The following is an 11,634-nucleotide window of genomic DNA, read 5'->3' as shown; positions in this document are numbered from 1 at the left end:
GAGGCTAATTTAGGGTGTGGCATGGAGTGGGCTGGGGCAGGGCAGAGCAAATTAAAATCTTTGACATGGGGGGGAGGGGGAAACAGCACCTACAGGGTGAAGCAAAAAAAAAAATAACCCCCTAGATATTTGTTTTGATGTTTTCTCAGCAACTGCTTGGAATTTCAATGTGACATTTTACAGATTTGCTTGCTGTTATTGTTTATGTTTTGTAAACCAAGTGGTATGAAGTTACCTTTAACCACACACTTTTTAGTGTGACCACTCAGTGATTTTCACATGTTTAAAAATGTTTGCACAGTAAAACTACCATTATTTGGAGAAAAAACCAAACATACCATATATACTCTAACATAAACAGAGAGTTTTAGACTCAAAAATTGCCCAGAAAGATGGGGGGTCTCAGTTTATATTCAGGTCAGCACTGACCCACCCCATCCCAAACCTGTTTGCAAGCCTCTGCCGGGCCTGCCATGAGACCTGGTGATCCAGCAGTAGCCGACACAAGAGGGATCCCTCCCGCCTCCTGTCCCAACCCGATTCTAATTATTTTTATCTCCCTTCCGCCTCCCCCATGCACCTTAAGTATCCCTGGTAGTCCAGGGACTTTCTGCCTTGGGGTGAATATTACACTGAACACACTGCGATGGTATATATTAAAAGGGATTGTTAAATTTGTTAATGGTTTCTGCTACTATCTGGTACTGGGCCCTTAGGGATTAAATGGCCCCTGTGATACACGTGGCAGGCCATTTTCAAAAAGGACATCCAAGTCCGACTTGGATGTTTCCCGCAAGATGTCCATAGTCAGGGGTGGAGAAACATCCATTATCCCAGGACAAGCAGGCATGATATTCTCACATGTGGATGACGTCATCTACGGAGCTCCAGCGCGGACAGCTTTTCAAGCAAACTTGATTGAAGTTTCAAGTTTGCTACACTGCACCACGCATGTGCATACCTTCTTGCCCACTAGAGGGCGCATCCCCACCTCGTCCTCAGTTCAGTTTTTTCCACGGAGCCAGAAGCCCTGTGGAAATTGAGCTCTGATAGCTTGCCTTCTGTCACCGCGTCTGGGTCTTTTTCGCTCGGTCGCTGTGCTTTACTTTCTTTTTCGTCTTTGTTTAAAAAAAAAACAAAAAAACAGAAATTTCTCCGACTTTTTTCTCTCGGTTCGGTTCCAGGGGCCCCCGTGAGCCGCGGCCGCGGGCCGTGCTCGTTCCGGCCTTGTCGGTTTTCATGTCCCGTCCCTTGATGGGTTTTAAGAAGTGCACCAGGTGTGATTGGTTACTTTCTATTACCGATCCTCACCGGTGGTACTTGCTCTGTTTAGGGCCTGAGCATCCGACAGACTCTTGCGACAGGTGCTCTACTTTTCAGGCCAGAGCGCTCCGCCGACGCCGAGCCAGAATGGCGGAGCTTTTCGCGGTCGACTCCGCGGCGGGGAAGGCCTCGACGTCGGCCTCGGCTTCGGCCCCGGCCTCGGCCTCGGGATCCTCGCCCCAGCCGCGTCCCTCGACTTCATCGAAGCCTGCTGCTCCGACCAAGCCTACCTCGGGTAAATCCCCACTTCCCTCCTCAGCCCCAGGTTCGGCGAAGAAGCCATCCTCGGACTCCTCGACAGCGGGTGGGTCGTCTTCGGCCCAGCCCAGGGTTGGCAAATCTAGTGCCCCGAGGGAATACTCGAGACCGAGGTTGCCCTCCAGGGAGCACCCCCCGGCCTCGGACCTACCGGCCATGATGGGGATCCCGGCCTTCCAAGACTTGCTCCGAGCGTTGATTACCTCGGAGATGTCTGGAGCCATCGAGCAACTGCAGCAGGCTTTGGCCTCGACTGCGCCGGTCTCGACGGCCCAGGCCTCGGCGGCCTCGGTCTCGGTGCCCTCGACTTCGGGTGCCGGGCCGGCCCCGACCTCGACCCCGACCTTGCCCTCGACTTCGACCTCGGAGGCCCAGCCTGAGAGGAGCGTTAGGCCTCGGGACAAGGTGCGTCGGGTCAGGAGGATATCCTCGTCCTCTTCTTCGAGGTCTTCCCGGGGCTTCTCGCCCTCGGGCCGGCCTCGGGCGAGGCGTCGTCCAAGGAAGCCCAAACGTTCTCGGGGTTCTCCTCGGAGACGTGGTCGCTCTTCGCCGCTCGAGGGCGAGACTTTGCGTGTCTCGGAGCTCCGCCTCGACAACCCAAGCCTGTTTCGTTCCCCCGCGAGAGGGGGTTCGAGAGACTCTTCCCCGAGATGGAGGGGGCGTGCCTCGATGCCTCGGACCCCCGGGGTTTCCCCCAAGGGCTCTTCGGGGCGCAGGTGTTCCCCGACCCCTTCGAGGTCGCTCGATGTACCCTCCTGGGGATCGGGGTCTGGCAGGGAACCGCGGTATTCCCGCGAGGCTTCCCCCTTCTGTTCGGCGGGGAGATCTCGAACCCCCTCGCCGCCTGCCAGAACATCCTCCTTCTCCAGGTTCGTGCAGGATATGGCACAAGCCTTGGGGCTAGACTTAATGGCGGGTTCTCAATATACCAAAGAGTTCCTAGAGGAGCAGGACCTTCCTACTCCCCCGAGGGAAACTCCTCGCCTTCCCCTGAATAAGGTTCTACATCAAACCTTCCTTAAGAACTTGGACTCCCCTCTTACAATTACTGCGGTGCCGTCGAAGATGGAGTCCAAATACCGGACCATTCCATCTAAAGGGTTTGATAAGCCTCAACTCTCACACCAGTCATTGATTGTGGAGTCGGCGCTTAAAAAGACTCAACCCTCCAGAGTCTCGGCGGCAATCCCGCCCGGAAGGGAGGGGAGGACCCTGGACAAGTTTGGTTGTCGCCTCTATTCTAATTCCCTCATGGCCATCAGGGTCCTCAACTACGCATTTACGTTTTCATCTTATTTGCTTAGTATGGTGAAGGACCTACCTCAGTATCGGTAGGTCATGCCTGCTTCCCATCGAGAGGGGTTTGCCACATTCATGTCCAACTTGTCTCAATTGCGGCTGTACCTGTTCCACGCTGTGTACGACGCGTTTGAGCTGGCTTCAAGGGTCTCGGCCTTTGCGGTGGCTATGCGCCGGCTGGCCTGGCTCCGCACCCTGGATATGGATCCTAACCTACAGGAACGCCTGGCCAATTTACCATGCGTGGGTTCAGAATTATTTGATGAATCCTTGGAGGCGGCGACCAAACGTTTGTCGGAACAGGAGCGCTCCTTAGCCTCCTTGGTCCGTGCTAAACCTCGTGCCCCGCCGCAAAAATCTTTCCGGCCGCCCCCGAGGAGATACCCGCAGAAGTCCACTCCTGCATTTTCTAGACCTCCGGCCCGGCGCCCTCCCCAACAGGGTAGAGGGGGACAGCCAAAACCTCCGGCGCAGGGAGCGTCCAAGCCGGCCCCGTCCTTTTGACGGGCTGTGCGGATGGGGGCGGGCCCCCTCCGCAATATCATGGGACCCCCTCCCAATCGGAGACCGTCTCAGGTCCTTTTCTGTGGCTTGGACAGAGATAACATCCGACGCATGGGTGCTCCGGATCATCTCCAAGGGTTACTCGCTGAATTTCTCAGCCACGCCGCCGGACCATCCCCCCGGAATGTGTCCGTGCAACCGCAGCCAACTTCCCCTTCTCCTTCTGGAGGCCAGGGCCTTGTTGAGCTTACGGGCGGTGGAACCAGTGCCCCCAGAACAACGGGGAACGGGGTTTTACTCCCGTTACTTTTTGGTCCCAAAGAAGACAGGGGACTTACGCCCCATTTTGGACCTCCGCAAGCTCAACAAATTCCTGGTCCGGGAGAAGTTCCGGATGTTGTCACTTCCGGTTTTATACCCTCTGTTGGAGGAGGGGGATTGGATGTGCTCCCTAGACTTGAAGGAAGCCTACACTCATGTTCCGGTGCATCCCGCTTTCCGCAAGTATTTACGGTTCCAGGTGGGGGATTTGCACTTTCAATATCAGGTCCTCCCATTTGGTCTGGCTTCGTCCCCTTGAGTCTTCACGAAGTGTATGGTGGTGGTTGCGGCAGCCCTGAGATCGCAGGGGCTGCAGGTCTTTCCCTACCTGGACGATTGGCTCATCAAGGCCTCCACCAGGGAGGGGGTTATCTCAGCGACCCGACAGACTATCATCTTCCTTCAACGTCTGGGGTTCGAGGTGAACTTCCCCAAGTCTCAGTTGAGCCCGACTCAATCCCTTCAGTTCATCGGAGCCGTGCTGGACACGGTTCGCCTCCGTTCCTTTCTTCCTCCTCCTCGGATGCAGGCACTGCTTCGATTGAGTCGCCAGGTTTCGCTGATGCCCGCAGTTTCTGCTCATCGCATGTTGGTGCTCCTGGGCCACATGGCGTCGACGGTCCATGTCACTCCTTTCGCCCGATTGCACATGAGGCTTCCTCAGTGGACTTTGGCCTCCCAATGGCGTCAGGAGTGCGATCCACTCTCTTGCCCGATAAGGGTGACTCCCTCTTTGAGACGCTCGCTCCGTTGGTGGACAAACTCTTCCAATCTTTCAGGGGGTTTGCTCTTTCTCGTTCCGTCGCATCGCAAGGTCCTGACCACGGATTCCTCGGAGTACGCGTGGGGGGCTCATCTCGATGGCCTGCGGACCCAGGGTCTATGGTCGGCGGAGGACCGTCTTTGTCACATCAATGTGTTGGAGTTTCGTGCCATTTTACTGGCAGCTCGAGCGTTCGGCCACCTGCTCCACGACCAGGTAGTCCTCGTACGCACGGACAACCAGGTAGCGATGTATTATGTAAACAAACAAGGAGGAACGGGTTCTTGGGCCCTGTGCCAGGAAGCCCTGCGCCTTTGGGAATGGGCGGTCTCCCAAAACATCTTCCTACGTGCGGTTTACATCCAAGGAGAAAAGAATTGTCTCGCAGACAAACTCAGTCGTCTTCTCCAGCCTCACGAGTGGTCGCTAAACTCCCGAGTCCTATGCGAGGTCTTCGACCGATGGGGAACCCCTCAGGTGGATCTCTTTGCTTCTCTGGAGACTCGCAAACTGCCCCTCTATTGTTCCCGGATGTACTCCCAGGACCTTCTCGAGGCAGATGCCTTCCTTCTCAACTGGGGAGGGAGATTCCTTTATGCGTTTCCTCCTTTTCCTCTGATCATGAGGACGTTGGTTCATCTCAAGTCATCCAGAGCCACTATGATTCTCATAGCGCCACGTTGGCCTCGTCAGCACTGGTTTTCCCTGCTCCTTCAACTCAGTGCCAGGGAGCCTCTACTTCTGCCAGTTTTTCCCTCTCTGCTATCTCAGAGTCGGGGTTCGCTGTTGCATCCCAATCTTCAGTCTTTACATCTGACGGCTTGGTTCCTTTCCCCCTGACTTCGGCGGTCAGGGAGGTGTTGGAAGCCTCGCGCAAGGCCTCGACTTGACTTTGTTATTCCCAGAAGTGGACCAGATTTTCATCCTGGTGTGCCTCGCACCATCTGGACCCGAGTTTGGTTCCGGTGTCCTCGGTTCTGGAATATTTGCTGCATTTGTCCAAGTCTGGGCTGAAGACAACTTCCATCCGGGTGCATCTTAGTGCTATTGCTGCTTTCCATCGGCATCTAGAGGGACGTTCTCTCTCTCTTCATCCTCTGGTGGTTCGTTTCATGAAGGGTTTAGTTCATGTTAATCCTCCTCTGAAACCTCCTCCTGTAGTTTGGGATCTGAATGTGGTCTTGGCTCAGCTGATGAAACCTCCCTTTGAGCCAATTGACAAGTCTCTTCCTAAGTTTCTCACTTGGAAAGTGATCTTTTTAATTGCGCTCACGTCTGCTCGTCGAATTAGTGAGCTTCAGGCTTTGGTTGCGGACCCGCCCTTTACTGTGTTCCATCATGACAAGGTGGTTCTTCGCACCCATCCCAAATTTCTACCTAAGGTTGTGTCTGATTTCCATCTGAATCAGTCTATTGTCCTTCCAGTGTTCTTCCCGAAGCCCCACTCTCATCCTGGTGAGGCGGCTCTTCACACGCTGGACTGTAAGAGGGCGTTGGCTTTTTATCTCCAACGTACCAAGTCTTATCGGAAGGTTCCTCAGTTATTCTTGTCCTTTGATCCTAATCGGCTGGGACATCCTGTTTCCAAGCGCACCTTGTCCAACTGGCTCGCTGCTTGTATTTCTTTCTGCTAAGCTCAGGCTGGTCTCACGCTCCATGGTCGAGTCACGGGGCATAAGGTCAGGGCTATGGCAGCTTCTGTTGCTTTCCTCCGGTCTACTCCTGTGGAGGACATATGTAAAGCTGCCACTTGGTCTTCGGTTCATACGTTCACCTCTCACTACTGTCTGGACACTTTGTCCAGAAGTGACGGCCGGTTTGGCCAGTCGGTGTTACGTAACCTGTTTTCCTAAATTGCCATCTTCCCACCTGCCCTTTTTTGGTTGGCTTGGAGGTCACAAACATGTGAGAATATCATGCCTGCTTGTCCTGGGATAAAGCACAGTTACTTACCGTAACAGGTGTTATCCAGGGACAGCAGGCATATATTCTCACAACCCGCCCACCTCCCCGGGGATGGCTTCTTTGCTGGTTATGGAACTGAGGACCACGAGGTGGGGATGCGCCCTCTAGTGGGCAAGAAGGCATGCACATGCGTGGTGCAGTGTAGCAAACTTGAAACTTCAATCAAGTTTGCTTGAAAAGCTGTTCGCGCTGGGGCTCCGTAGATGACGTCACCCACATGTGAGAATATATGCCTGCTGTCCCTGGATAACACCTTTACGGTAAGTAACTGTGCTTTTTCAAAACCACTGGACGTCCCAAAAAGTTTTTCAAAAATCATCTACTTGGACTTCTTGGCCACCAGGATGTCCAACCTAACTTTATTTCCCATTTTTGACCACAGAAATGTCCAAGTTGAAAATGTCCCAATCTAGACCATTTAGATGTGAATGGAGCTAGCATTGTAATGGGCTGGCCACATACATGCCAATAGAGCAGTGGGGTGCTTTAGAAGGGCACTGCTGTGAACTTCACATAAAGGGTGCCATGTATATACATACCATAATCCCCTTATGGTGAGGCCTCCAAAACTTCCCCAAAACCTAATAAACTCGTCTGTCTACCACCCCAATAGTTCTTATGGCTGCAGGTGACACCCTATATTACAGTATAGTAGGATTTTGGTGGGCTCACACTTTCCACCATTAATATACTGGTTAGAGGGGCTTATGGACCTGTGTCTTTTCTATGGCTCATGAGCCCATCCACCAGGCTACTTAACACACCTGTGTGATGCTCTACTAACCTCTCCCATGCCAGATACTGCTGGTCTAAAGACAGCTATGTACTGTTTCATTCATATTTTGGAGGGGTTGTGGGGGGTGGGTAGCGACAACTGGTGGAGGGTGTGGGGGTCATTACTTAATCCCTAAAGTGGTCATTTGGTCAGCTTGGGTACCATTTTGGCACTTAAGATGCTTTGAAAACAGGTCTAGCTCAGAACATCTATGTTCCATCCAGAATGTCTTGGAAAGGTTCAATTATAGGTGCAGGTAAGTCTAAGCACACCCAAAATCCACCCATAACATGCTTCCCAACATGCCCTCCCTGGATCTTTGGATGCACAGCAGCTAGAATGCCTAGGAAGAAATCCAGAAAGATGGCTTTAAAAACTGATACTTGGATATTCTGGCGATTAGGACGTTCAAGTGCTGACTTGATGTTTTTTGGACGTCTTTTTTTTATGAGTCCCATCTCCACATGCTCTGTCCCTATCCCTGTGAGCTCTGTCCCCATCCCCTCGGACATTGTCCTCATTTGCACAAACCTCAAACACATGATTTTATATATAAATCTTTTTATTAAAGTATAAAAAGGTACAATATTATGTACAACTGTTTATAAATCGAGCCGTCTATTTCAATCTGGTTTTGGTGCAACCTTCTCAAAGATTCAATTGCCTATGTTTTTACATCATCTGAAAAGGTAATTGGATTGTCTTTCAGACGTGGGCATAGAAGAGAACCTAAACTGTGTAGTGGATGAACAGGAGGAGCCTTAAGCACCTGGGCCAATCAGGGCCTTAGGCACTTCCCCAGTGCATCCCATGATGCATCGGGAAGGGGGAAGGCCTACCATTCAGTGGAGGTGAGCTTGCCAACTGGAGGGAGTAAGCATCCCTCCTGCAGCTGGCCAACTAAAAAAGGTACTGGTGGGGTCCGGGTGGGCTTGGGGGAGGGGAGGGGAGCCGGAGGATGTCTCAGGGGGGTAGGGGATTCCAGCAGGAAAGACTGAGCATCTCTCTTGCTGATGATTGTGTGTGTGTGTGGAGGGTTTGGCAGAAGGTTCTGAGCACCCCTCCTATCGATCTTGGGGTGGGGTGTTCTGGCAAGAGGGACTGGGCATCCCTCCTGCCAGGGGATGTCTCGGGGGTGGCGACAAGAGGGATTGGGCATTCCTCCTGCTGGGGGATGTATCAGGGTGTTGGCAGCAGAAGGAATTCAACACTCCTCCTGCCACAGGCATTTGGGAGTGGCAGGGGGGCTTCAGGAGTTTCAGCAGGAGGGAGTGGGCATCCCTCCTACTGGTCATCTTTGCGGGGGAAGATTCCCTTGCCGCAATCAGCTCAGCAGCAACCTGATTCTCTAACCATCACGTGTAACATGGATGCCTATTAGAGAATCGTGATGTTAGGCGGGCTCACGGGCAGATGCAATTCTATATAGGATGAACATGTGCGATTCTCAAAAACTGCTTAGGCAGCTTCTGAGACCGGGCATCCTATTACATTAGTGATTTTTATTCCGCCATTACCTTGCAGCCCTAACTGATTAGTGCAGTCACTCCCACTCTCCACTCCCCTATCATGTCCCCTTCCAAGAAAATAAAAATATTTTTAACACATGGCTTGTGCGTGCAAATTGCTAATTTTACTGTTGGACACCAGAACACATTCCACAGTAACCATTTTTAACATGTGGTAAATGCAATCATGGTATATGGGCATGTCGTTCCACTGGAGCTTGCGCTCTTCTTTGAAGCTGAAAGCGATGCCGTTGGTAGTTTCACTTCCAGCAGGGCCTCCTGAGGCGGACAGTTTCAGTGAAGCTGTCAGACTAACAATGTACCACCCACCTGGGTAGCAGCAGATGGGCAGTGTTGGAGGCGGAGGATCGCATTTGATGCGACAATGGTGACAACACTGAATTTATACCACTCAGAACGACCGGCAATCTACTTCTGTATTTTTCCACAAAAATTTGATATTATCAAGTCGCTAGGACTTAAACACGAGTCACTGGCACTTACTGCAGTTTAGTAAAAGGACCGCCTAGTGTGTTCTGTTATTTTTTCAGGGAAGTATAGCGTTCATTAGCTGGGCATTTTGTAATCTATTTGATATCACTGCCCCCTAGTTAAATCATTTAGGACCCTTTTGCAAAGGTGCGGTAGCAAGTCTTGGTGTAGCAAATGCAATGCAGCCTATAGGAATTGAATGGGCTGGGTTATTTTTGCTGCACAGGAATCGCTATGGTGGCTTGTAGAAGATGGCCTTAGTATTAAATTAAATTTTTTTTTCTGGGTTGTGTAAACTTTATAATACATGTCACATAGAAAATGTCCAAGTGGGATTTTATGAAAAAGGTTTGGATGAGTTACTGAAAGGAAAGTCCATTTATAATATCAAATGATTCCTATGTTTATGTTGGTGGGCAGACTGCATGGACTGTACGAGTCTTTATCTGCCATCATCCATTACTTGCATCAAGGTACTGTAGATATGGATAAAGCCACTATTTGTCCCTGGGATAGAAATCATGGAATGCTTCTACAGTTTGGGATTCTGCCAGGTACTTATGACCTGGATTGGCCACTGTTGGAAGCATAATACTAGGCTAAATGGACGGTATTCAGATAGTCCCATGGGAGGGGCCTTATACAACTTGGGCCAATCAGAGCCTCAGGCCCCTCCCCAGTGCATCCCAAGATGCACCGGGGAGAGGAAGTCCCATTTTAGACGATGCAGGCAGGCCAGCTGGGAGGAGGGAGTCTGCACTCTCCGTGCACCTATTTTGCAGTAAGAGGGAGGGGATGTCAGGGAGGAGGGGAGGTCACTTGGCAGCAGGGAGAGTGGGCATCTCTCCCACTGTTGTGTTTTGAGGGTTTTTAAAAAAAATGTATTTTTTTCTACGCATGTTCCCTTCGCTATCACCAGCAATGGGCACATGCAAATTTAGCAAATCTTCGCTGTTGTCCGCCAACCTCATCTGCATGTGCGATTTTTTTGAAAATGTCTCGCTTTTTTCAATTCGCTATCAAAACGGCTGCGTTAGCAGACTATTGCTTTTTAATGTGGTTTTTTGAGAATTTTGGCCCTAAATGTTGTGGATTAACTGTCTTAGATTCAGTCTGACCCAGCATGATTTTTCTTATGTTCTTATGAATTCTGCACACGTTGTAGGGTCAATTTCACTTCTGATTTGTTCTCTGGAGCTCCCCAGGTACAGATAATACCATACTCTTTCCCATAATGATTCAACAGAGGTACACAAAAAACAGGCTTCTACAACACTGGCAAAAACTAACCTTGGAACACGAGATTTTTCAGTTGCTTATAAATATAATTTATTACCTGTTTTAAAAATTCTTTATTACACTTTGTACATGTCAGGTTGACAGCATAAATGCAAGCATTTACAAACCGGGGGGGGGGGGAGGGGGGAGGAGGAGAAAGGGACTCAGGGAGGGAAGGAAGGAGGCACACCCGGAACAGTAAAAAGTACACCCCCACTGTACAGGAATACAAATAATGTGACTTTTCTGTCAGTACTTTAGGAAAACGAATTGCATAGTAGATACAGCTTCGGGGAATTCAAAACAAAACCAGAATACCATGTCTAGGCTGAATAGCCCAAGAATAATATTTAAATAACACTTTCACAGTAATACAAACTTTTTATGAATGAGGCTCTCTCAGAATGATCACTGAAGTTGTTCCGGGCAAGCAGTCACTTCTGCAAGCTACCATATTGTTCAGTGAGAGTTCACGGTCCACATAGTTTGGATTTAATTAAAAACAAAATCCCCTGCATTAAAATCTGAGATAAAATGCATAAAAATCCTGTAACAATACAGGATTACATCATCCGCTTTGATGTGTGTTGTTGTTTTTTTTTGTTTGTTTGTTTAATAGGTTATGTGAACACAGGGTTGCTTGGAATGTGGATGTATAGCTCACATTTATATTACTGGTTTTTTTAAAGACTTTTTTTGGGGGGGGCAGGGGGAGTTTGTGGATTATTTTAGAATAGTGGATTTAGCTTGGTGGAAATCAGACATGGCAGAATTTAACCGCCAGCATCAATTATTCAGGAACACTTAGTTCAAAAGGTTTCTTCCATTAGATTGTAATTAATCATGCCATTTTATGGCCACCCTGGCAGATACAGCTCAAGAAAGATTACAGCCAATCCAGGACTCCGAAAGTTAAGCTTTCAATTTAGCGTCCAAATTTAGGTATATCTTCTGCAAACATAATACAGAATCAGAACTGTGTTAACACCCCCTCCCCAATAATGAATACTTTACACAATTCTTTTATTCAATTTTCTATACTGTTCTCCCAGAGGAGCTCAGAATGATTTTCAAAAATGTATTCAGGTACTCGAGCATTTTTCTCTGTCTGTCCCAGCAGGATCATAATCTATCCAATATACCCTGGG

The sequence above is a fragment of the Geotrypetes seraphini genome, chromosome 1 (genome assembly GCF_902459505.1).
Source record: "Geotrypetes seraphini chromosome 1, aGeoSer1.1, whole genome shotgun sequence".
NCBI lineage: Eukaryota > Metazoa > Chordata > Amphibia > Gymnophiona > Dermophiidae > Geotrypetes > Geotrypetes seraphini.
Note: the sequence above shows the minus strand (reverse complement) of the source record.